This window comes from Molossus molossus, unplaced genomic scaffold (assembly GCF_014108415.1).
Source record: "Molossus molossus isolate mMolMol1 unplaced genomic scaffold, mMolMol1.p scaffold_m16_p_1, whole genome shotgun sequence".
Lineage (NCBI taxonomy): Eukaryota > Metazoa > Chordata > Mammalia > Chiroptera > Molossidae > Molossus > Molossus molossus.
The window spans coordinates 206,276,961-206,302,841 of NW_023425344.1; the positions used below are offsets into that span (position 1 = coordinate 206,276,961).

Here is a 25,881-nt window from a genome sequence, read left to right on the forward strand (position 1 = left end):
ACCTCTTTTTTTTTAATCCTCACCCAAGGATATTTCCCCATTTATCTTCAGATAGAGTAGGAGGGAGGGAGAGGGAGAGAGAGAGAAAAAAAAAACTTCCATGTGAAAGAGACATAACTAGTTGCCTCCCACACGACCCCAACCAGGGCCCGGAGGAACCAAGGTACGTGCCCTTGACCTGAATCGAACCCACGACTCATTGGTCTGTGGGCCCACACTCTAACAGCTGAGCCAAACAGCTTGTTTTTATGGATGTCACAGATTTCCTCAGGGCTATTTACACCTCTTTCTTTTTAATCCTCACCGAGGATATTTTTTTATTTATCTTCAGATAGAGTGGGAGGGAGGAAAGGAGAGGGAGAGAGAGAGAAACAGTGACCTGAAATAGAGACATTGATTAGTTGCCTCCTGTATCACCCCAACTAGGGCTGGGTCGGAACCACAACTGAAGTACATGCCCTCCCTTGGCTGGAATCAGACCCGCAACTCATTGGTCTTCAGGCCAAAGCTCTAACAGCTGAGCCAAACCGGCCAGGGCTATTTACACCTCTCTTAAAAATGGGAGAGAGCCCTGACTGGTTTGGCTCAGCGGTAGAGCGTCGGCCTGAGAGACCAGGGTTCGGTTCCCTCTAAGGGCATGTACCTCGGTTGCAGTTTGTCCTCGGCCCTAGTTGGGTCATGCGGGTGGCAGCCACTCTATGTGTCTCTTTCACGTCGATGTTTCTCTCTCTCTCTCTCCCTCCCTCCCCACTCTATCTGAGCAAAAAATGGAAAAATGTCCTTGGGTGAGGATAAAAAATAAATAAATAAATAAAAGATAAATAAAAATGGGAGATAAAAGTATGTAGCACATAAGGTTGTCATAAGAATTAATGAAAATTCTTGCCTAACATACAAGTTTTCAAATATTAGCATTTATTTGAAAGCACAGACTCTGGATCCTCACTGTAGTTCATCGCGGGATCCCAGGTTTAACTGGCAGGACACCTTAAAATGACAATCCTCTTCTTTTCAGCAATGAAAACTTCCTGGTTAAAGACCAGTGTTTCAGCAAGAATGGGTCTCATGGAATAGCACTCAGGATATGACTACGGGGTGGAATGCACCCATGCATGTATACATTGAAGACTATGAGGCTTTGGAAGATACGGGTTAATACAGAAAGTGCCCCTATAGAGTTAGACTTTGACCTGTGTTTAAAGGGCTGCAGGGGAGAATAATGGAGAATTTTAGGCAGAGATCACAAAAAGAAAGGAAGATAATTATCTAAATAAGTTATGCAAAAGCTAGGGAGGGGATGAGGTTAGGTGTTTATTAGTAGGGAAGCTTTCAGAGAAAGAACTACATCCTATGTAGCTTGAGTAAAAATGGGACTTGATTAACCCATGGAAGTGAAATCCAGGCTAATGGTGCTCCTGGCAGGGCTGGATCCAAGCGTGGTAGAGGAAGGATCACCTGGGAGACAGATTCATTCCAAGTGCTGAGCAAGACTCACCTGTTTTTAGCTCAGTGACCAGGGAGAAAGTCTTTTCGGAGAAACCAAATTTCAAGGAGGCCTTGGGCCTGACCTAGATCATAGGCCCAACTTTCTCCAGTCACTGTGGCTTGAAGGAAATGGGGTGTGGTGGGGGAGGGTCAGCTGGTGAACCACATGGATGTGTTCACCACCACCAAGGGGAGTTTTGCTCCCAGCAGGTAGGGCAAAATATGCTGAGCAGGCAGGAGGAACACAGACACAGCAGGTGCTGCTCTGCCTAACCTCCCACACCATCTGCCAGCACCCCACGGGCAGACGTAGCTTCTGTTTCAGCTTGACACCAGCCCCCTGCACCAACAGAACTCCCTGTGGTGAGTGTAGAGTCGGATGATCACGTGAATTCCTGGAAACCCCATCTTACAGCAGATAGTTGTCAGGAGGACAAGTGTAGGCAGTTCTATTGTTCCAAGAGATTTGGAGCAACGACAGAATCCAAGGAATACAAGGTCAGCAGAGCGCAGAGTGGCGTGAGGGCATTGCTCAAGCAGTATTAAGTGGATGCAGCCACGGGGACCACCTGGGATGGGCTGCAGGTTGGAGCCCAGGGCTGGGAAGGTCACAGAAGAGCTGTGAGTTAACTCGGGGAAAATGCTGACCCGCTAGTGCTGAGTTACACGGGCAGCTCCAGTGCCAGTGTCCTTTCCATGTGTCCTACGTGGTCTTCCATTCAGTGGAAGATGGCTCTTTATTCCTGGTAGAAAAATCTCATGAACGTGTTTCGAGAGCTGCTTATTTACAGTCAGAATTCGCACACAGCCCGTGCTCGACGTGCTCGCCTCAAAGACTTCCAGGCGAAGAGGCGCGTGGGGCTGGGCACGGGCCCGTGCAGAGAAGGAGCACAGATTACTAGAATGCCTTAGAAATCCTTTTCTGCTTCAGATAAGTGGCTAATTAAATCTGGGGTTGGCTACTGGAAAAGTGCCAGTTATGGAAACGAGCATCTGTTGATCACACTTGGCTTCAGATGCTCGGCTCCTTGCTCGAGCTGTGCTGGGAAGAAAGCAGGCTGCTGCTAGCACCGGGCCGAGCAGGCGGGGAGGAGCAGTGATTCATCGTATTTACTTTCAGGCTTTCGTCTTGTAACAAGATTAATCCAGGAGAACCCAACTTCCAGAGAAAAATGGACCGTTGACTGTTTTAGATTCAGGCATAGGCACAGCAGATGGATTTTCCAAATGGCCTCATTTGACATTTCCTAGAAATGTAAGCTAACATTATTCCATTTTCTTGGCAACTGGAAAGTTCTATTTGAGCATTCTACAAGTCAGTTGGCAGGACTGGGAATTTCGAGCACGTAACTATCTCTCTTGAGCTTGAGCTTGATTTTGTCAAGTGATTTTTTTTCAACCAGGAGGTGATCTTATTTTTAGATCTGGAAGTCGACTCAGAAAATTTAAGTCATTTGCCAAAGGTCACACATTAGAGCTGGGAACTGGCGAATATTGTTTAAATCCAGTTCTCTTACATCACGGAGTCACTTGTAATAAGTGACTGTAATTTGTGATGTGTGTAATTTTGCTTAGCACATGGAATGAGCGGAGATGTTTGACACCCTCTTTGCCTGGCTTGCCCCCGTGGTCTTCTAGAGCTTGCTTGCTGCGGTCTGCTCCGGCCGTGAGTGAGCGTGGACAGTCTAGAACCACATTGCTCTCCTCCGGAAGCATACTCCCGCTGCGCTGGGCAGATCACACAGGCAGATCCCCTTGCCAACAGTAAAACCATATTCCAGATAATGATGCCCTTTGATCTTTTCGATTGGAAATGGTGGGCCTAAGTAAATTAAATCCAAGCAAGTACCATCAGCTAATGACTCCTTAATTGTTAGACATGTCTGATCTTCACTGGTTGTCTCTAAAACATCACTTTAATCCACGATTTTAATGTATTTTTCTATCCCCCTTTGGGATTTTTCTCTTCAATGATCTTTTAGGTCATTCTTTGATGTTTTTGCTTATTCGTTTTTATAAATATCACAGATCTCCCCCATATTCCTCTGTGCCTTTGGGGTTCTTTAATGTAAATATAGTCTTTTCTTGTTTATAAATTTCTGATATTTGAAAATATCTCATAGGTTGATAAAATGCAGGCATTTTCTAGAGGTGTGGGTTTGAGAAGAGATGGGCCAGTGGGTGAGTTTGGATATAGACTTGTTTATTTGGGTGCCCAGGTGGATATGGCCAGTGTGCACTTGGAAATAGTTTAGGCCCTGGCTGGTTTGGCTCAGCAGTTGGAGTGTCGGCCTGCGGACCAGAGAGTCCCGGGTTTGGTTCCCTCTAGGGGCATGTTACCAAAAAAAAAAAGGAAAGAAAAGAAATAGTTTGGAACTCAGAAGAGAATTCAGGGCTAAAGACAGGTCTTTGGAATAATCAGTTTATAAGTAATATGTGAAACCATGGGAATAGATGTAAATATTCAAGGGAGAAAGCATCCGTTGAAAAAAGGCTAGTGTGAAGGGCAGTCAGGTGAGGTGTGTATGACTGGTGAAGAGGGAGGAAGACAGTACATTCAAGGGGACTGGCAAGTGAGAAGGTGAGAAGTAGAACTGAGAGGTTTTTAGGGTGGAGTGTTGACCATGTTTCTTAGGGAGAAGAGGAAAGGGGGGAGTTTGTTGCAAGGGAGAAATTAAAGAAGAGAATGGGTACTATCGAGGGCTTAAGGTTTCATGGTGGTGAGGACGGTCTCAGGAGCTCCATGGTGAGTCTTGGCGGGCACACATTCCTCCAGCTGGCAGGAGGGAGCTAGGAGTTTGACAGGAGAGAAGTTGTGGACGTTGTCAGTCCTGATGCCCTTTCCCGTCGCAGTGGAGCAGGAGGCTGACCACGCAAGGAGCACTGGTGGGGTTTAGGTCTTTATAAGTGTGTGAGGCGCCTAGGTTTTGTGGAAATCATAGGCTACATTTCCATTTTGGAATAGAAGTCATTTTTCACCTCCTTCTGAACCCTAAAACATCATGATCAAGAGCCAACAACTTAAAAAAAAAAAAAGCCAACAACTTACACCAAAAGCCATGAAGAATGAGGGTCTCCACCACCGCTTGTAAAACTCACACTGGGAATTTCTGACCAGCTGAGGGCTTGTCTTCAAATGTGTAACTCGAGCTAATGGAGCAAATCTATGTAGCTCTGATAGATGTAAAGATTGATGACTGAGTAATTTATGCCTTAACTGATCTGATAAATTGACTCAGTATTTGAGAATGTTACATCTTCTTTGGAGATAGAGTAAAACTCCTTGGGGTAAGGAGGTCCCTGAGAAATGTTAGTGTTCCTGAAGTAATAATAGGTTAAAACGCCTTTTATATGGAATGAGTGTGACAGCTAAGAAATGAAAAGAAATAAATGTGAGTCACACAAAGTCTTCATTCCATGACCTTAAGTCATTGTCAATCATATTTAGGAAAATGTGAGGAATATCAATATTACATAGTTTATTATTCTTACTCTTCTTATTCTTATTCTTATTTTGTACGTGCCCTTAGTGGGAACTGAACCTGGGACTCTCTGGTCCACAGGCCAGCGCTCCAACCGCTGAGCCAAACCAGCCAGGGCTATTTTTGTTTTATATAACACTTATAAATGCTATAACTTTAGCTTCACTTCTGGTGAAAAATGAGACAAGTATAGAGTATCACTTTCCACCTTTGTCTTAATGTTTTTGCTACAACAAGAGGCAGAAACTCCTTCAGCAGAATGATCAGCCATGAGAAAAGGAACACGGGGAGGAGATCAAGGCGTCGGCAGCTCAGTGGAGCCCTTCGAATGTTAAAATATGCTCTGTGTTCCTCTGGGACTGCGTACCTTTGCCCCAGGTGGCCCACTGCAGAGCCTCATTTGGAGCAAGCCCAGAGCAGGCTTCCCCCACACAGCACAGAACTCGGCAGAAGCTTGCCTGCTCTTGTCCAGGCTTCACACTGCACCTCAGGGTGAGGTACAAAGGAACTTTCACAACCTCAGGGCTGGCCGGCCAGAACCTGTTTATTCTTGGCCAGTGGCCAACTCTCAGGTGCTGTGACTCTCAAGGTCTTCCTAATTGGCACATTTAGTTACACACTGGTTGTGGACGGTGGACAGCCTGGGGGGACTTTGCCCTTCTTTTGGCCAAACTAACAACACAAGACCCTTAAATCTGGAGCAAACTAAGTGAAAAGGTTCAGGAAAATGAGAACCAGAAGCACTGGAAAGATTTTGCCTTTATGTGAAATTTCCCAACCTTGTCTTTTAAAAAGAAAATGAGCTAATAAACATTTATTAAGCATTGGTCAGTTAAGGCTTATAAAACTTTCTAAGACTTGGTGGCCCTCACTGTTGCACAGCTGTAGGTTTGAATGTGTCCTTAGACCTCATCTGGTTTTTCCTTTTCCAGAGCACATGTATACTCAGTCATGTCCTGGATTCCAATGAACCTCTAGGTCACAGATTGTGGGGTGTTTTCCATCCAGTGCTGCCAGATGTAGGGAGGACTCCTGTCCTGCCTCAGAGGGGACACGGGCTCTGTCAGCTTGCTCTGTCCACTGCTCAAAGCTGGAGAAGCAGCAAGGAGCAATCACCGATTTGGGAATTATATGCCCCCTGCTCTTGTCATGATCCCTCGGACACATTTCTCCTGTGCACATGAATGGATTTGGAGACTATGAGTATCATTTTTCTTGTTTTTTTTAACGAGTATTCTTTGTTTTCTACCGAATCTTCAAACACAGCTTGTGTTTCATTTAGTGTTGGATATACCAAGGACAGTGTTTTCCCGCTTCTGAACAGCTTAAAAAAAACAGGCCATGTTCCTATTTTTCTGAGAATTTAGTTTGGCCTATAAGTAAGGAGACAAAAATAGCCTTCTAAGTCCATGGTCCTTAAGTTTATCTTCCCTCTTAACTTTACCAGGAAGTCAACAGGACCCAAGTGCATTCAGGGTGGAGGAGAGAGGTGAGAAATGAAGTGAAGAGGTTGTTCCGAACGTCGGGGCAACTATTTCAGTCCCTGAGCCCGGGGAATTGCTGCGTAATCTAAAGTCAACAGAAGAAGCCATCCAGGGCCAACAAGCAGGGCAGAGTACACAGCGGGAACCAGGGTCATGGCCCACAATTGATCTGGGGATGGAATTATGACCTGCATAAAGCTTTTACAGGGCTTGGTCCCAGGGAGCGAGGCGAGCACATTCCAAGGCGGTTGGTGGAAAGCTGGAGCTTTCGGAGCTGGAACACATTTTTGTTTTCCCTAAGTGGCTGGGAACATGGCGGGCATTTGACTAATTTGTTTGTGTTCTGTTCATCATCCCCCTTTCATCTGGAGGGAATTCCCCTCTGCCTGTAGTGTTGGGAGGTACAGTGCTCTACGGGGGATCGAGGGGGACCCCCCTCCCCCAGACATCCAGAGTATGTATGGTGCAGGACCCAGGCTCAGGCCCTCCTCTCTGGGCCTTTGAATATCAAGGGAGTGAAACAAAGATTCAAGAATATTTCAGAAGCCACCTGTATTGATGGTGTCATCCTGTCGGCGGCAGAGGGGTTGGTTGTCCTGTGGCACGACCTTGACTTCCGTGACCCTTACTGCCCATTCTCTCTTGGTTTCCAGCCCTTTTCCTGGGCTTTGTTCTCAGCCCTCCTATCCATCCTGTGAACTACTTAAATCCTTCCAGCACATTCCATTTTAGATCAGATCAGCCAGGGCTAGCTTCTGTTGCTTACGACCCAGAATTAGATTGGGCCACTGATCTTGCTATCCTCAAATCTAAGGAGGTGTTTCCAGTCCTGCTGGTTGGACTCTGTTTAGAATGGTCTGGAAGCAGGCATGAGAGCAGCTGTAGTTAGAGATTTTAAGACAAGTATAGAGTCAAGGTTTTCTGGCATGTTCCCCAAATGGACACAACCAACAATCTAGAGAGACATTTTACTGAGTATGGGCTCTCAATAGTCAACATTTGCAGGCATGAATCCCAGGCCACAGACCTAGGTGGCAAGAGTTACTGAGTTCTTTCATGTATTCCAATAACTTAATTTCAACTTCATCTTTTCCTACATAGGAAGAAGGAAATATATTCCCAAGCATACCTGACTGGTCCCAAAGCCCCTCATCTCTAGATTCATTTGGACGCGCAGGGTCTCGTAGTGCCAAGATATGGGGAGGCCCTCTGGTCGCCAGTCACTGGACTAAGACACGCATTGTCCTGGCCAGTACAGTCCCTTCAAACCTGTTGGCTCTGTCTGTTCCCCTGTGGCACTCTAAACATGGGGATCTTTGGCAAGGCTGCTGCCTAGAGTCTCATCTCCCTATGTTACCACAACAATAAACTTTTGAATTTTTTGTCACCTCCTTAGGGCTCTATTAGGGAAATGGCTCTTGTCCCTAAAGCTGAGGAACCCAGAGAACTCTGTCCCTTTTTCCTCTCTCCAGGAATCTTTTAGTGTGATGAAGGTTTCACTTCATGGTTCCCTTTCAACCCCTCTCACCACACCAATAGGTGAATTTCAAATTCTGAAAACAGAAGTCAAGAAGGAAAGTATCTCACAGGCAAATGGTGCATTCTGTTCTGCCGCGAACCTCCTTCGAGACAGGGAGCACAGAACCTATTTGCTACTCAGGAGGCAGAAGGGATAGAGGTCAGTACATGGGGTAGGAGGGGAATAATAACACATTTATAGATTTTAAAGTTTTGTCAATAAAATTTAAAAGTAATGAAGGGAAAAACAAAATAGAAGCGCTGACAGGAGATGGGCTGCCAAACAGACGGGTTAATTGTATTCGGTGTCACTATCTTCTACAATTCCTTAAAGCCTCATAAGAGATGCGGTCTATTTGGCTATGAATAATATCACTCCCTCCTTTCACACCCTACCTTCTTAGAGTCAAGTCAAGAATGAGGAGTGTTTCCGTAAACCAAGTCAGCATTTCTACCTCTAATTAATGTGGAACTTCTACTCCAGCTGGGAACAATATTTGTGTTACAAATGAAATAGGATATCATCCACAATCAAGCTTCTTACTAAGTCCCATGTTCCAGCTGCCTCTTTGAATAGAATCCACTTACTGTAGACTTTCCAACCATGGGTAGCAAAGTGGCTTAGGTGAGGTATCTCTGCCAGCTTATGAGCTTAATAATTCACTGATACATTTTTTTTTTTTTAACCTCACCCGAGGACATTTTTTCATTTTTTGTACAGATAGAGTGGGAGGGAGAGAGAGGAAGAGACAGAGAGAGAGAAACATCGACGTGAAAGGGACACATCGAGTGGCTGCCACCACACAACCAACCAGGGCCATGGACAAACTGCAACCGAAGTACGTGCCCTTAGCGGGAACCAAACCCGGGTCTCTCCAGACCGCAGGCTGATGCTCTAACCGCTGAGCCAAACCGGCCAGGGCTCACTGATACATTTAAAATAAGCATCTGCTGCATGGCTGGTGTGGCTTGGTGGATTGAGCATCGTCCCATGGACTGAGAAGTCCTGGTTCAATTCTCGGTCAGGACACGTGCCGGGGTTTTGTGCTTGATCACCCCTAGGAGCTGATTGATGTTTCTCTCTCACATCCATGTTTCTAGCTCTCTCTCCCTCCCTCTCTCTCTCTCTCTCTAAAATAAACAAACAAACAAAAATCAATAAAAAATATTTAAAATAAGCATCTGCTAAAATTTTTTATTCATTATAGATGATTCCAAGAAGCATATAATCCACATTTTGGGAATTTATAGATCTAGTTCATTCCACTCAAATGAAACCTGGATCCTGGTAAAACTGATGAATCACTAGAAGAGGAGAGGCCAGATCTTCATAAAACCACTGCTGACTTCAGGTCACAGAAATGGATTCAAATGGGCTTAAACCATAGTGGGATTTCTGCTCCATTTCTCCCAGAACTATGCCCCCACCCCAGTGATTTCTTCTCTTGTTCCATTGGCTAGAACTGAATCTAGACCACTCCCTTGGGGCTTCACTCAGGGTGCCTCTTCCACAGTGCAGGGCCATGGGGACCAAATCTCTGCGTTCCCAAGGAAGGAAGGGATAGATTTAGACAGGCAACCAGCAGTGTATATTATGCCAACTTATACCATGTGAGCTTATAAATGGCTTGTTAATGTCTTTTATACATTTCTGCTCCTGTGTTTCTCTCTCCACATCCTCTGTGCTTGGGGTTCTCTCAACTGCCACCATCCCCTTCCTTTACAGCCTCAAGTATATTCTCTCTCCAACTCACACCCCATTGCATATCCCCACTACATGTCCCCAGCAGCCTTCTAATCCCCTATTTAAGAAAGTGAAGAGAATCTCTTCTTCCACTGACAAGACCAAAAGATTGCTCAGAATTCTGTTCCCCCATTTATTTATTCTCTCTCTCTCTCTCTATATATATATATATCTCCTCACCCGAAGACATTTTTCCTTTTTTTTTGTTCAGATAGAGTGGGAGGAAGAGAGAGGAAGAGAGAGAGAGAGAGAGAGAGAAACATCGACATGGAAAAGACACATCGAGTGGCTGCCACCTGCACAACCAACCAGGGCCGGGGACAAACTGCAACTGAGGTACGTGCCCCTAGCGGGAACTGAACCCAGGTCCCTCTGGACCGCAGGCCGATGCTCTAACCGCTGAGCCAAACTGGCCAGGGCTCACTTAATATATATTTATTGAGTACCTACCATGTGGAGCCTGGCAGGATGCTAGGTACTGACGTTACAGAGGTAATGAAAGCACAGCTTCTTCCCTCAGGGAACTTGTAGAGAGGATAAGTAAATAGGCAAACCATCTGGCATGATGGTTGTTGTAGACACCACATCATAAGTAGGGGGTTGGAGAACGATTGATAATATGGTTCAGGGACACTGTGGGAAAAATAAGTATTTGCAAGGTGGACTGGGAACCAAGCCACATTGCTGATGTTTCCAAATTACTGGCTTAAAAATAAATTTTTGAAGAATAATCTATTTGTAAATTAGGAGCCATGTAAAGTGTTGCATATTAAGAGGAAAGCACGAGGGGAGGGGGTTAAATTCTCCAGCTTTTCTTTTTTAAAATGTATTTTTATTGATTTTTTTTTAGATAGGAAGGGAGAGAGGGAGACATTGATGAGAGAGAAACATAGATTGGCTGCCTCCTGCACACTCCATGCTGGGGATCGAGCCCACAACCTGGGCATGTGCCCTGACTGGGAATCAAACCCGCAATCTCTCAGTGCATGGGGGACTCTCAACCACTGCGCCACACCAGCTGGGCAGATTCTCCAGCTTTCAAAGCAGTTGGTGACTTTATCCTTTACTAATCTTATTAGAAACCTTCTTTTCTAGATTTTAAATAGAAGTAAATGCATGATGTTAAAATATCTTCTACTAACTGGCTGAATGTTTCTTGTAAATTTTCATTAAGTTTCAGAAGGCACAAAATATTTTAGAATGAGCCCCTTAATGATCTGGGTCTCTCTTACTCAAGATCCTTTTCACTTATTTCAGAGAGTTGTCTCAGGAGTCAGGGAGATGTCATATGTTTGGAGGCTCCTACTTCTTGAAAATCATCCTGAATTCCCAGATGGCTTTCCTAGCTCCTCTTCTGACCTGCCCAGTCATTGTCTCCACATCTTGGTCCTTTGCTCTTTGCTCGTCTCTGTACCCACCCTCTCCCCTGGAGAGAGTATCTGCTTATGTGATGCTCCTATCACAACCATGTGAATTATGCTCACATTTACACTTTGATTCTGTCTCTCTTCCAAGTGCTGAATCACATTTCCATATGACTGATGGTTTCCAATTGGGTATATTGCTAGTAATTCAGACTTAGTACACTTAAAGTCATCATACCCTCCTTCATCATCTCCAATTCTATTCCTAATATTTATTTATCCAAGGCCAATCAATTCAAATCTCATCTTCCCTATAATAGGTCAAGTCCCATAACAGGCACATGTATCAAGTACCTGTTATGGGATTGACTCACTATAGACCAGAATGTAGAGCGGCGAGCAGGCAGCCCAGTTCCATAGGCTAGGTGATCATGTATCAGATCAGGAGTGACAGTCATCTCAATCATCTAAGGTAAAGCTGATCTCTCATTTTTGATCTTCTAAAACTTGCATTGTCTATATAATAAAGATACAGCAATACCTTACTTTGAAGAGAATTTGCTATGCGCTGGGCGCTATTGTAAGTGCTTAACACAGTAACTCATTTACTCTTCACAATCCCGTGAGATAGCACTGTTTCCCCTACTTTTTATTTATTTATTTATTTATTTATTTATTTATTTATTTATTTATTTATTTATTAATTATAGAAGAGGAAGCAAAGACACTGAGAGGTGAAGAAACTCACCTAGGATTACAAAGCTAGTAAAGGATGCATTTGTTTCCATGAAAGCCAGGAAAAGAAAATGAAAATAAGTTCTGTGTGGGGTAAAAATAAATTATTTAAACTTAAAATAATGTTTTAAACACCTACTTTTCAGTTTTCAACATTTTATCCACCACATTAACGTCCTGGAAAAAATGAACCGTTGAAACATACACTGCGCCGTGAGTATAGGGCATGCGCAGTTTTCCTTTGACCTTGGCGCCAGGGTGACCGGGCACAGCACTGTTGGAGCCGGGCCTTTTGTGCATAATAAAGTTTTTGCATTAATTTGGTTTTTTAAAATATTGCATTAAGATATCATTTATCTTGATTACTGGGTTGTTTTGACAACCTCTTAAATTTTGTACCAGAGGTGAGGATGTCCCTGGAATCCTGCCGAGTGGTAGAGCTGGGATTCAGACCAAAGCAATGTAGCTCCAAGTCTGTGTTCCTGACCGATTCACTATCATGTCCTGGAATCCTTGATTTCTGCATCTATATCTGCATATTACTATTCTTTTCAATTGAACTAAAAATGCCCTGAGAGCATAGACCACTCAGTATTCTGCCTTCTTATATTCCCAGAGATTGGTGTTTGTCGGCACACAGGGTGCTTGGTAATGGTTGGTTGAAAGGGAATCAAGAGACATTTCTAAAGCCTGCCTGCCTTCCTTCCTTCCTCCCTCCCTTCCTTTTAAACTTAAAGAAAAAAAAAAAAAGAGAGAGAGAGAGACCTTTCTAGCGGGCTGGGACTTACCATCACTACCAGCTGCTGTTGCCACAATTTGTAGTTTTGCTTTCTTTACTGCAGTTTCTCGCTTACATATTATTGCCTTTTATAAAAATTCACTTTATCTCATAAAAAGATGATGACTATATATATATATATATTTTTTTATCGTCACCCGAGGACATTTTTCCATTTTTTACTCAGATAGAGCAGGAAGGAGAGAGAGGAAGAGAGAGAAACATCGATGTGAAAGGGACACATCAAGTGGCCGCCACCCACACGACCCAACCAGGGCCGGGGACAAACTGCAGCCAAGGTACATGCCCTTAGCGGGAACCGAACCCGGGTCTCTGTAGATCGCAGGCTTACGCTCTAACCGCTGAGCCAAACCGGCCAGGGCAGATGATGACTATATTAACAAAAACATTATGACAATAAAATGCTTTCTTCAAACCAGTGTTTTCATTTTAGGGCAACTTTTTGCATTTTTAGGAAATATATGGTCTTTGGGAAGAAAACCAAGAAGGTTTAGTTTTGTGAGTGAACAGATCGGAGTAGTAAAGGTAGAACGTTCATCGACGTCATCGTCTGCGCTCCAGTTACAGCGGGTCGGTCCTTTCTGGAGGCACCTCGCCTCTGCCCTGCGGCTCGGCTTCCCGCAGAGCTGGGCTTCTCCGCCCACACCCTGCTCTGCAGGCCTCTTCCGGTGCCTGCCCCTCTCCCTGCCCTGATGTCACGCCTGGTTGGTTATATTCCTCCAGCACCACTTCTAGGAATGACAGGAGGCGATGAGTGTTTTCTCTCCTGCCACTGAAGGACTAGAAATGAGGCCTTTTTGGAGGTGGGATCAACGATGAATACAACGATTTCTTCATAAAACCCTCTGAGAGCTCTTCTCAGGCGGGAGTCTTGAAGACAAAAATCAAGGAAATATAGCACCAGGGAATAGTCATAGCTGGTGGCTTCCGGAGGCTTCCTCCTGCCGGGCACTGTCATTGTCAAAGGGTCCTACACCCTTCTTGCCAATCCGCTCCTGGGCTGGAGTGAAAAAGATACAAATCACTTTGACTGGTTTGTCTGGATGTTAACATCCACTGAGTGGGTTTGAGTGTCTCTTGAATTTTATTTTGGACTATTATGTACTCCCTAGTTTACTGATTCATTTTACAAAGAGCCTTTAAAGAGTAGAACCAGGCACACAATCACTTGTTTGAAATTTGGGGTCATATTGATGCTTCCTTATGCTCCTGGTTCTGCAGGGAATAAAATATTGTACTCAGACTAATTTGGAAATCATATTGTTATTCTATGTAGTATGAAGCATTGTGTAATTACCCAAACTCCACAGCTATTAAAATGTGCCTAAGCTTTGCCTCACTATGAAGAAACGAGGTGTAAGAAGAACTGAATAGAATTGTTAGTTTGCTCTAAAGACAGTTTTGCTAAACATCATCCTTCCCATCAGATTTGTGCACTGAAAACCCTGCTTTATCCCTGGTGCAAATAAAACTTTATGAATGTCGGGGGAAGAAGAAACACTCCTGGAGAACACTATATATAGTTATATAGAACACTATATATATATATATATACTCACACACACACATACATATATGTGTGTGTGTGTGTATGTATATATTTTAATCCTTACCTGAGGATATTTTTTCATTTTTGTTCAGATAGAATGGGAGGGGAAGAGAGAGAAACATCCACATGAGAGGGACACATGGACTGGTTGCCTCCCGCACAGCCCCAGCCAAGGCCTGGGATGAACCGCAACCAAGGTACATGCCCTTGACCAGAATCAAACCTGCAACTCATTGGCCTATGGACCGGCACTCTAACCACTGAGCCAAACCAACCAGGCAGAACACAGTATTTTTAAAAATTGATTGGAGGGAGGGAGGGGGGGAAGGAGGGAGAGATTTGTTCCACTTATTTATGCATTCATTGGTTGCTTCTTGTATGTGCCCTGACTGGGGATTGAGCCCGCAACCTTGGGGTATTGGGACCATGCTCTAACCAACTGTGCTTCTCTGCCAGGGTGAACATAGTTTTTTCTCGATGCAGCTGTTAGCTACTCTAGGGCAAATCTCTTCATCACCCAGACCACCATGGACCATAAAGGGGTGGAAAAAATTTGAAAGTTTAACACTCAAATCCACTGTAACTTCAGTTTTAATAATCTGAGCAGAGTAAAGAGTTTAGTATATCATCTGAGTTAGAGAAAACCAGTGAGAGACAGTCTCCAAATATATGAAGGAGAATAGCAAGAAGAGTCAGTACGAAGTGAGAAAACAGGTGGCATAGGGTGGACAGCGTCCTGCGTGTTACCTCTCTGAGTTCTCAGGGGAGGCAGGAACGTTTTGAAAATAAATAAGGCAGCCAGAACTTCATCCAGGGTGAACCCGGCTCAGACCGGGGCACGCAGACGTCAACAAACATCCTACTGCTCCTTCTGTACCGAGGCCTGCTCTGTGTCCAATGGCAGGGTGCTTAAATTTAGACATGAGGGTTTAAAGTTGACATCTAGTCTTAGATTTAGATGTCAAAGGTTAAGAAAGTAACAAATGGGGAGGTCTGAAAGGATGTAATTTAAGAGACATGAATTGAGAGGTGCTGACCACGGGACTAGAGACACAGATATGATTAGACCTAATGCTGTCCTCATGGAGCTATGATCTGTCCAGGGCAGCGTGTCTTACATTCCAGCCCATGACGGGTTTCCGAGATTGCCTGGTGCTAGGTAAATTGTGAGCACTCTCTCAGAACCCATACTGGTGTGGGAGGAGATTATAACTAGAAAGGTCTGCAGTGATAGGACTCCCTCTTCTTCCCGCCTTCAGTGGTGCCTACACGGCAGATAACCTCAGTGCTACCGTCTCCGTGCAGTTCCTTCCGCACCTGCGTTGCCTTTCCTCCTGCTGAGCTCTGCTCTACCTCACATTCACCTCCCCAGACAGCTCGTGATAATCCTCCATTTCAGTGCCTACTTACGAGGAAAGCTTGTGTCGCATACCTGCATACAAATTTCAAAAGCTATAAATCCAAAACGGTGATGAAGCGATGCCCTTGGATAGGTTCGCCATCCAAGTGATGGTTCAGGGAAGTTGAAATAGGTCTGGGCGGGTCAGTGCTGGCCAAGTGGATGCCTAATACCTGTTTATTGGCAAAAACCATCACGATAATGATGAAATGACTAGTGCAAGTTTATTTTGGACATTTTCTATTTATATAAAGAGGCAGAGGAACCTCTGTGTTCATCAAGATCACAGCTTAGGCCCCAGCGTTCTGGCAGGTAAGTGCACACCTTTGCAAACCTATGAGGTTTTCCACTAACCCTTCTCTGCCTTAAGAAATAACGTTTCTGATCTAACAGTGGCTGGGAATATTTGAGCACTGGATCTTAAGTTTTGGATTTTTAACCACAGCCTTTCTTGCTAATGTGATAACCTCTCTAATGTTATACTGTTTTTTGGTCCCCGAGCCAGTTCTCAGTGGCTGGGATGATGTTATCACTGCCTCGCAGTGATGTGACGTGAGAGGGGGGAACTGAAATAGGAACATCTAAGCATTTGTTGATTTACTGACATGTTGGATTTTGAAGAGGAAACTCAGCTCTCCCAAATTGTGTTTTATCATCTATTCAAGGTCAAGAGCTGTGGAAGTGCCCCTCCCCTTAACCCAAAACAAACAGCCTGCTCAGCGCCCCACGCACCTTTGCGTTTAAAGATGGAAATATCTGCGGGACTAAAGGTCTCAAGCCCCATTGCAGACCTCTCGCCTCTGTGGGGTTATAAACCTTGTATTGCTGAAAACCCTCCTCTGCCCTCCTACCATCCTAAAGCAGGACCCAGCATTTCATCAAACTGACAGCAGAGAAATGTTTTACCTGCCCGGCTTGTTCTTACTATTTTATTCCGGTTTCACTCACTGTTTCTACACCCTGCTGGGTGTGGGAGGTGTGACTCACCAGGTGAGAGGATACGGCTTTGTGAGCACATCCAGGGTGTAGTGGGATGATTGAGGAACTACTCATTCGGGCTTGGTGACATTTTGTTCCTTCCCTTGTTCTCTCTTAGATATTCACTTGGCTACTTGCTCCCAAGGAGAACCAGTCAGTTGAGTATTCAAATATTAAATTAATTCCTCCTCTTTACAAGTGGCCAAACAAGTTTTTTTTTTTTTTTTTACTGGAAACATAGACTGGCGCCTGGGGAAAGGTGGAGGCGAGTAGAGAGACGGAGTTTAAAAGGCAAAGGAACCTGTAGGACATTGCTTTTCTGTCTAGCTACAAGTTTTATGACACTTTTGCATTATCTGTGATGTTTGTGCATAAGTAGACTAAGAAAATATTTTAGTGAGAGGAACTTCACATTGATTTGTGCTAAGAAGCTTCCTCTTTCCTGTTGTAGCACCATCTGCTTGGCCCAGAGCTCAGAGGGGCCAGGCCCCTGGCCACCTGGCTCCTTGGAGTTGCACTGTGCACGGAACACCTCCTCCCTTCAGTCTCTTTCAGACTAGGGACTTGTGCAGAACTCCAGTGGACCTGCTACAACTGTGGGAAGAAGCTTGTTGGTGGAAGCTGCTACAGGTGAAGCTTCACCCTGGGGTCTCGGGGTTCTAGGGAGGTCACCTCACAGGGCGCTCTGATCATAAATTCCTAGCTGGGCAGGTCCTGTTGGTAGTCATGCCCTTGGCACATACATTCTTTAGCAAAGGTTTATCTTTGCCTTAAGCAAGCCCTGTCCATTGTTTCGATGCATCTAGGTCAACACATCTTTGAAATACCTCTTTTTTTCAGAGTAACCACCCTAACAAAAGGACATAATCTTGTTAACTGTCCTGTAATCCAGTCCCCACCTTGCTTTCTCCCACCTTCATGCAACTTCCTTACACTCCCTCCTTAATTCCAAATGCACAGAAGGAGCTGTAAACCGCCTTTCTCAGTCTGTTGAGATCTTGCTTCTAGGACGTTCCTCTGGTTAGCTCAAATACAATTTTGTAAAAATTCTTTATAGATTTGCCCTGGCTGGTGTGGCTCAGTGGAATGGAGCATTGTTCTGTACATGAAAAGGTGGAGGGTTCAAGTCTCTGTAAGGGCACATACCCAAGTTGTGGGTGGAATCCCTGGTCTGAGTGTGTACAGGATGCAACCGATAGATGTTTCTCTCTCACATCAGTGTTTCTCTCTCTCTCTCTCTCTCTCTCTCTCTCTTGCCCTTCCTTTCTCTAAAATCAATTTTAATTAAACATTTTTTTCTTTTTATTGATTTTAGAGAGAGAGGAAAGGAGAGGGAGAGGGATAGAAACATCAATGAGAACATTGATGGGCTGCCTCCTGCATGCCCCCCACTGGGGATCTGGCCCACAACCTGGGCATGTGCCCTGACCGGGAATTGAACAGGTGACCTCTTGGTGCATGGGTTGACGCTCAGCCACTGAGCCACACAAACTGGGCCTAACATCAATTTTTAAAAATTCTCTATAGGTTTATGTTCTTATGTCAGCACTCCCGAGGCTGGCAACGCTCCCTCGTTCTCAGAGGCTTGCTCACCCCTATGTCCTTCTGTTTCTCTCCTGAAGCACTTCTAGAGCTGGGTAGCTTGGCTACAGTACTCTTTTAAAAAACTTAATGTTACTACCTGGCCGGTGTGACTCAGTTGGTTGTCCCATGCACCCAGAGGTCATCAGTTTGATTCCCAGTCAGGGCACATGCCTGGGTTTTGGGCTCGATCCCTAGTAGGGTGATATAGGAGGCAGTCAATCAATGTTTCTCTGTCATCAATATTTCTCTCTCTTATCAATATTTATCTCTCTCTCTCCCTTCCTCTCTCTGTAAAAAATAAATACAGACATATAATTTTTTAAGAAGACATTAAAAAAAAACCCCAAGAAACCTTAATGTTACTAGTTTATTAAGTTATATTCAAGGGGCATTCAAATCAGGTATTTTGGGTAGTTGGTCCCAAACCCAACTGTATATAAGAATCATAGCAGCAGGGGGAGGGGAATAAGTTGGTTTAGAAATATACATTCCAGGGCCAGATGGCTTTACTAGTACAATCCACCAAACATTTAAAGGGGAATTAATATGAATCCTTCTCCTCAAAGTCCTTCCAAAAATTGAAGAGGAAGGAACACTTCCTAATGCATTCTATGAGTATAGCACCTCCCTGATACCAAAGCCAGAAAAAGACTCTTCATGAAAACTACATATCAAGGTCTGTTATGAATATAGATTTAAAAATCCTCAATGAAATACTAGCAAATTTAATTCAGCAACATAGTAAAAGGATTATATATCATGACCAAATGCTATTTATTCCTAGAACGCAAAGATGGTTCAACATGTGAAAATCAGTGTAATACACCACATCAATAAAATAAAGGGGGAAGAAACACACGGTCATCTCAATTGCTACAGACAAAGCATTTGACAAAATTCAATACTCAATAAACTATGGATAGAAGAAAACTTCTTCAACATGATAAAGGCCATATATGAAGAACCCACAGCTAACACACTCTGTGATGAAAGACTGAAGGCTTTTCACCTAAGATCAGGAGCAAAACAAGGATACCTACTTATAGTCAACATAATATTGGAAGTTCTAGCCAGCATGATTAAGCATTAGAAAGAAAGAAAAGCCCTGGCCGGTTTGGTTCAGCAGTTAGAGCGTCAGCCTGCGGTCCAGAGAGACCCGGGTTCGGTTCCCGCTAAGGGCATGTACCTCAGTTGCAGTTTGTCCCCGGCCCTGGTTGGTCATGTGGGTGGCAACCACTCAATGTGTTCCTTTCACATCGATGTTTCTCTCTCTTCTTCTCTCTCCCTCCCACTCTATCTGAACAAAAAATGCAAAAATTGTCCTCTGGTGAGAATTAAAAAAATAAATAAAATAAAAATAAGTTGTATTAAAAAAAAAAAGAAAGAAAGAAAAGGCATCCAAACTGGAAAGGAAGGAGTAAAATTATTTCTGTTCATAGATGGCATGACTTTATATGTGGAAAATCCTAAGGATTTCACACACACATGAGTATGCATACACACACACACACACACACGCACACACACGTGCGCCAGCCAGAGCTAATACATGAATTCTGTAGTTGCAGGAAACAAAATAACACATAAAAATCAATTACATTTCTATATAGTAGCGTGAAAAATCTGAAATGGAAATTAAGAAAATAATTCCAGCCCTGGGCGGTTTGGCTCAGCGGTAGAGCATAGACCTGCAGTCCAGAGAGACCCGGGTTCGGTTTCCGCTAAGGGCACGTACCTCGGTTGCAGTTTGTCCCCGGCCCTGGTTGGGTTGTGCGGGTGGCAGCCACTCAATGTGTCCCTTTCACGTCGATGTTTCTCTCTCTCTCTCTCCCTCCCCACTCTATCTGAACAAAAAAATGGAAAAATGTCCTTGGGTGAGGATAAAAAAATAAAAAAATAAAAATTATTTCACTTACCATGGTATTAAAAAGAATAAATGTTTAAGAATAAATTTTTAACCAAGGAAGCTAAAGACTTATACACTGAAAATTACAAAACATTGCTGAAAGAAATGAAGAAAATGTAAATAAATGAAAGGCATACCGTGCTCTTGTATTGGAAGACTTAATATTGTTAAGATAAAAATACTACCCAAATTGCTCTACATGCTCAATGCAACCTCTCTCAAAATCCCAACAGCACTATTTTTACAGAATAGGAAAACCCATTCTAAAATTCATTTGGAATCTCAAAGGACTCTGAATACTCAAAAACAATCTTGCAAAGGAAGAACAAAATTGAAGATTTCACACTCTCTGATTTTATTTTTCTTTTTAAAAAATCCTCACTCAAAGATATTTCTCCATTTATCTTCAGATAGAGGGAGAGAGAGAGAGAGAGAAACATTGAGAGACACATCAAGTGGTTGCCTCCCACAGGACCCTGACCAGGGCCAGGGACAAATTGCAACTGAGGTATGTGCCCTTGACCAGGCTTGAACCTGTGAGTCTTTGGTCCGTGGGCCGACCCTCTCACCACTGAGCCAAACTGGCCAGGGCACACTCCCTGATTGTATTTTATTTTATTTTTATTTTTTTATCCTCACCTGAGGACATTCTTGCATCTATCTTCAGATAGAGCGGGAGGGAGAGAGAGAGAAACATCAATGTGAGAGAGACACATTGAGTGGTTGCCACCCACACGACCCCAACGGGGGCCGGGGACAAACTGCAACTGAGGTACGTGCCCTTAGCAGGAACCAAACCCGGGACTCTCCGGTCCGTGGGCTGACACTCTAACCGCTGAACCAAACCAGCCAGGACTACATACACTCCCTAATAATAAGACTTGCTACAAAGCTGCAGGAATCAAAGCAGTGTGATACTGGCATATAGACCGATGGAACAGAAGAGAGAGTCTGGAAGAAAACCCTTGCACATATGGTCAAATGATTTTTGACAAAGGTTCCAAGACCATTCGATGAGGAAAAGACAATCTTTTTAACAAACAGTGCTGAAAAATTCAAAAGAGTGAAATTGAATCCTTACCTTATACCATACACAAAAATCAACTAAAAATGGAACAAAGACTTAAACTTAAGAGCTAAACTATAAAATTAGAAAAAAAACATAGAAAATTTGCATGAGATTGGATATGGTATTGCTTTTTTTGAATGTGACATCAAGAGCACAGACAAGGAAATTAAAAATAGACAAATTGGGTTTCAACAAAATTAAAAACTTTAGTGCATCAAAGGTCACTATCAAGAGAGAGAAAAGACAATCCACAGAATGGAAAAAATATTTGCAAATAATATATTTGGTAAGAGATTAATATCCAGAATATATTAAAAATTGTTCTACTCATCAACAGAAAAACCAAAATAACCTAATTTTATTTTATTTTTTAAAAGATTAACACCTTTTATTTATTTATTATTATTATTATTATTATTATTATTATTATTATTATTATTTGTGGTATGTGCCCCTAGCAGAAACCAAATCTGGGACTCTCTGGTCTGTAGGCCGACACTCAACTGCTGAGCCACACTGGCCAGGGCTAAAATAACCTAATTTTAAAATGGATGAAGAAGCCCGGCCAGTGTGGCTCAGTGGTTGAGCATCAATCCATGCACCAAGAGGTCGCCAGTTCAATTTCTGGTCAGGGCACAGGCCCAGGCCCAGGTTGTGGGCTCAGTCCCCAGTGGGGGACATGCAGGAGGCAGCCAATCGATGTTCTCTCTCATCGATATTTCTCTCTCTCTTTCCTTTCCTCTCTCTAAAATCAATAAAGAAAAAATATTTTAAAAAATGGACAAAGAACATGAATGAGGGTTCCTTGTCTCTCCTAGCCCAGCTCAGCTACCAAATAAATGCAGCTTTATGAGTGACTGGAGCCAACAGAATTACCACTCATTCTACCTTCTAAATTGTGAGAAATAATAAATTGTTGTTTTGAAAAAAAAGGGGGGGGGCAAAGAACTTAAATATTTCTCCAAAGAAGATTCACATATGGCCAATAAGCACATGAAAAGATGCTCAACATCATTAGTCATTAGAGAAATCAAAACCACAATGAAATGCCCAGCTGGTGTGGCTCAGTGGATTGAGTGTCTCCCATAGACTGTGAGGTTTGATTCCTGATCAGGGCTCATGCCTGGGGTTTCGGGCTTGATTCCCAGTAGGGGGCATGCAGGAGGCAGCCGATCGATGTTTCTTTCTCACATCAAGGTTCTATCTCTCTCTCTCCCTTCCTCTCTCTCTAAAAAATCAATAAAAACATATTTTAAAAAAACCTCACACTGAGTCCGGCCGGTGTGGCTCAGTGGTTGAGCATCAATCCATGCACCAAGAGGTCACTGGTTTGATTCCCAGTCAGGACACATGCCTAGGTAGTGGGCCCGATCCCCAGTGGGGAGCATGTAGGAGATGGCCAATTGTTGTGCTCTCTCATCTATGTTTCTAGCTCTCTCCCTCTCCCTTCCTCTCTCTTTCAAATAAATAAAGAAAAAAAAAAGAAAAAAAAACACTCCACAATGAGATATTGCTTCACATCCCTTCAGATGGCTATTACAAAAACAAAACAAACAAACAAAACAAAACAAGAAAAACTACCAGAAAATAACAAGTGTTGGCAAAGATGTGGAGAAATCAGAACTCTTATGCGTTGTTGGGGGAAATAGAAAATGGTATAGCTGTTGTGGAAAACAGTTTAGTGTCCTCACAAAGTTAAACACAGGATTACCATCTGAGCCAGCAGTTTCTCCCAAAGGAATTGAAAACAGGGAACCATGTCTTGTTCTCCTGGCTCTGGGGGGGACTGAAAAACCAGAACCCAACAGAGGCTGAGAAACTGGCTTTTTCTTTTCTTTTCTTTATTGATTTTTGAGAGAGAGAGGGAGGGAGAGGGGGTGAGAGAGAGAGAGAGAGAGAGAGAGAGAGAGAGAGAGAGAAACATCGATGAGAGAGAACATCAATTGGCTGCCTCCTGCATGGCCGCCACTGAGGTTCGGGCCCACAACCAGTGCATGTGCTGTGACCGGTAATCGAACCAGTGACCTCTTGGTGCATGGGTTGATGCTCAACCACTGAGCCACACCAGCCAGGCGAAGACAGTTCTTTCTTAGTGGTTTGCCTTCCAGGCCTTGGGGATGGGTGAGGATCCCTCTTTCTTCTAGAACCAGAGATCGCTTTGCATTAATCTACCTGTTCGAAATCCATCAAGTTTTGTTAAGTCCAACACAACATCACCGTAGCACTTATAAGAATAAAAGGATTTATGGTGTTAGAATTACCTAACGCCATAGGGGGGACATTCTGAATTCGAAGGTGGAAGAGCAACAGTGGACCACTCCAGTGGCTGAGCTTGTCCACCAGGTCTGCCTCTCTGACCAAAGCATGCTGCCTGGTGTCCAAGTGAAAGCTGGATCTGCACAGACAACATAAGAATTTACTGTCTACGTGAGACCCAGACACCCACTGAGGTCATCACGCTGTCAGAAGCAGAAGAGGAAAGTCTAATACTCAAATAAAAGAAGGACACACCACATCTCTAGGAGAGACAGCGGTTGCATTTGATTTGGGCCTTTGGCAGCAGTCCCCCATACACATTTGGATAAAAAGACAAAGATTAAGTAGTGACATACCCACTGTACATCTTTTTCTTTTATTCCTTACCCGAGAATACTTTTCTATTTATCATCAGATAGAGTGGGAAGGAGGGAGAGAGAGAGAGAAAAACATTGATGTGATGTGATGTGATGTGATAGAGTCACATCGACTGGTTGCCTCCTGCATGACTCGACCGGGGCCGGGGATGAACTGCAACTGAGGTACGTGCCTTTGACCAGAATCAAACCCGAGATTCATTGGTCCATGGGCCAACGCTCTAACCACTGAGCCAAACCGGCCAGGGCCCCACTGTACATCTTATATGAGAATGGGGAGACTTTCCTTCCATGCGTTAGTGTGATGCACAGCCCTGGGAAGATAAGGGAGCTGTTAGGTCCATTGTCCATCATCCTGCAGCTGAAGATAACTATGGCTATAATGTTTGTGCTGTACTCTGCTTACCCCAGGTCCCCAACATCTTAGTGATTTCTACTGAATCAGGAATGCTGTATCACTGTGTTGAGCTGGAAGGGGAAGAAGAAGATGACGAAACATCAGAAAAGTCCTGGGATTGCAGGGCTGACCTCATTCCTTTTCGGTATGTGTTTGAGCGTGTGGACTTGGTGTTGGAGCTTGCCCTGAAACTGCCATTTGTAAAGGATGATCCCTTTGATTCTGACTTTTCTTGTCCAACTGATCCTCACAGAGATCCCAAGTGTCCCTCAAGATAGCACTGGACTCAGGAAGCTGGTGTACATAGTGTTGGGCTACCTTGGGTTTATAAACTTCATAAATTTATTTGATCAGATGAAGAAAATAAAAATAGTTTACAGGAACTTGCTACTGAACAGAAATGCTTTGTAGAACACATCCTTTGTACGAAGCATTGTCACACAGGCAGCCGGCTCTGATTCAAGGATTCTGGGGCTTGTGATGATCTGCATCACCAGTGCCTACAAATGCCTTATGAGGCCTTTATATTTTTATTAAATGCGGTTTTGTTTTTTTTTTTCTTTATTGATTTCTTAGGATGGGAGAGGGAGAGAGATGGAAACATTGATGAGAGAGAACATAGATTGGCTGCCTCCTGCATGCCCCCCTCTGGGGATCGGGCCCACAACCTGAGTAAGTGTCCTGACTGAGAATTGAACCGGCGACATTTTGGTGCATGGGTTGATGCTCAACCACTGAGCCACACCGGCCGGGCTCATGAGAGCTTTATTAAGCACAGTCCATCCAGCATCTCCTTCCCTGCTTTGTACTCAAGAAGATGTTTGAGTGGTAGAATCAACCTTCTGAATTCTGGCTGAATCCTGGATTCCTTTGAAAAGCATATTAGAAACACTTTGCAACATAGCATTGCAAATCCAGCATTTTTGCAGTCATCTGATAAAGATATGGCTCCCAGAGAATCTCATCAGCAGAGCCACCCAAGTGTTTAGAGAACAGTGTATTCTTAAACAGGAGATCCAGCAGAGGGACAAATTATTATGTGACCAAAAGAAGAAGCAACTAGCCCTGGCCAATTTGGCTTAGCGGTTGGAGCGTTAGCCCGCGGACCAGACAGTCCTGGGTTCGGTTCCCACTAAGGGTACGTACCTCGGTTGCAGTTTGTCCCTGGCCCCGGTTGGGGTCATGTGGGTGGCATCCAGTCGATGTGTCTCTCTCATGTCGGTGTCCCCTCCTCATCTGAAGATAAATGCAAAAATGTCCATTGGTGAGGATAAAAAAAAAAACGACTAGGAGGTCTCAGTTGTTGAGAGCAGAGGAAAAGTCTATGGAAAATGGTTGAGTGCTTAGCTGACAAATCTGAGGAAGTCCAGGAAAAACAAGATATCATGAACAGGATGAATAAGTACTTCACAGTTTTCATTCCCAGCTTCCACTTTTCTCTGATAGTGAGAGAGACATGAAGAAAGAATTACAGCTGATACCTGGTCAATTTTGACATTTGGACAATGCCATTAAATAGGTTATTATGAAAAAAGACTATCAGCAGCAAAAGGTGGAAAAGGTACCAAATCCTCAAAAACCCACCATTGTTCTCAGTGCCTACCAATGAAGGTGGAGGGTGAACACATAGGAGAAATGCTGAAGCAAATTAATGACATCTGAAGTCCTGTGAATTTCTGACACCACCAAGAACACAGTCATAGCTGAACTTAACACAAGTGAAGGCTTAAATTCGTATTGTAAAACAAACAGGTA

General features: G+C 43.8%; 1 pseudogene; it reads left to right on the forward strand.

Annotated features, from left to right (window-relative positions):
* The first annotated feature begins 1,651 nt into the window (after positions 1-1,651).
* LOC118623326 lies at positions 1,652-25,806 on the forward strand (annotated as a pseudogene).
* The last annotated feature ends 75 nt before the right edge of the window (positions 25,807-25,881 follow it).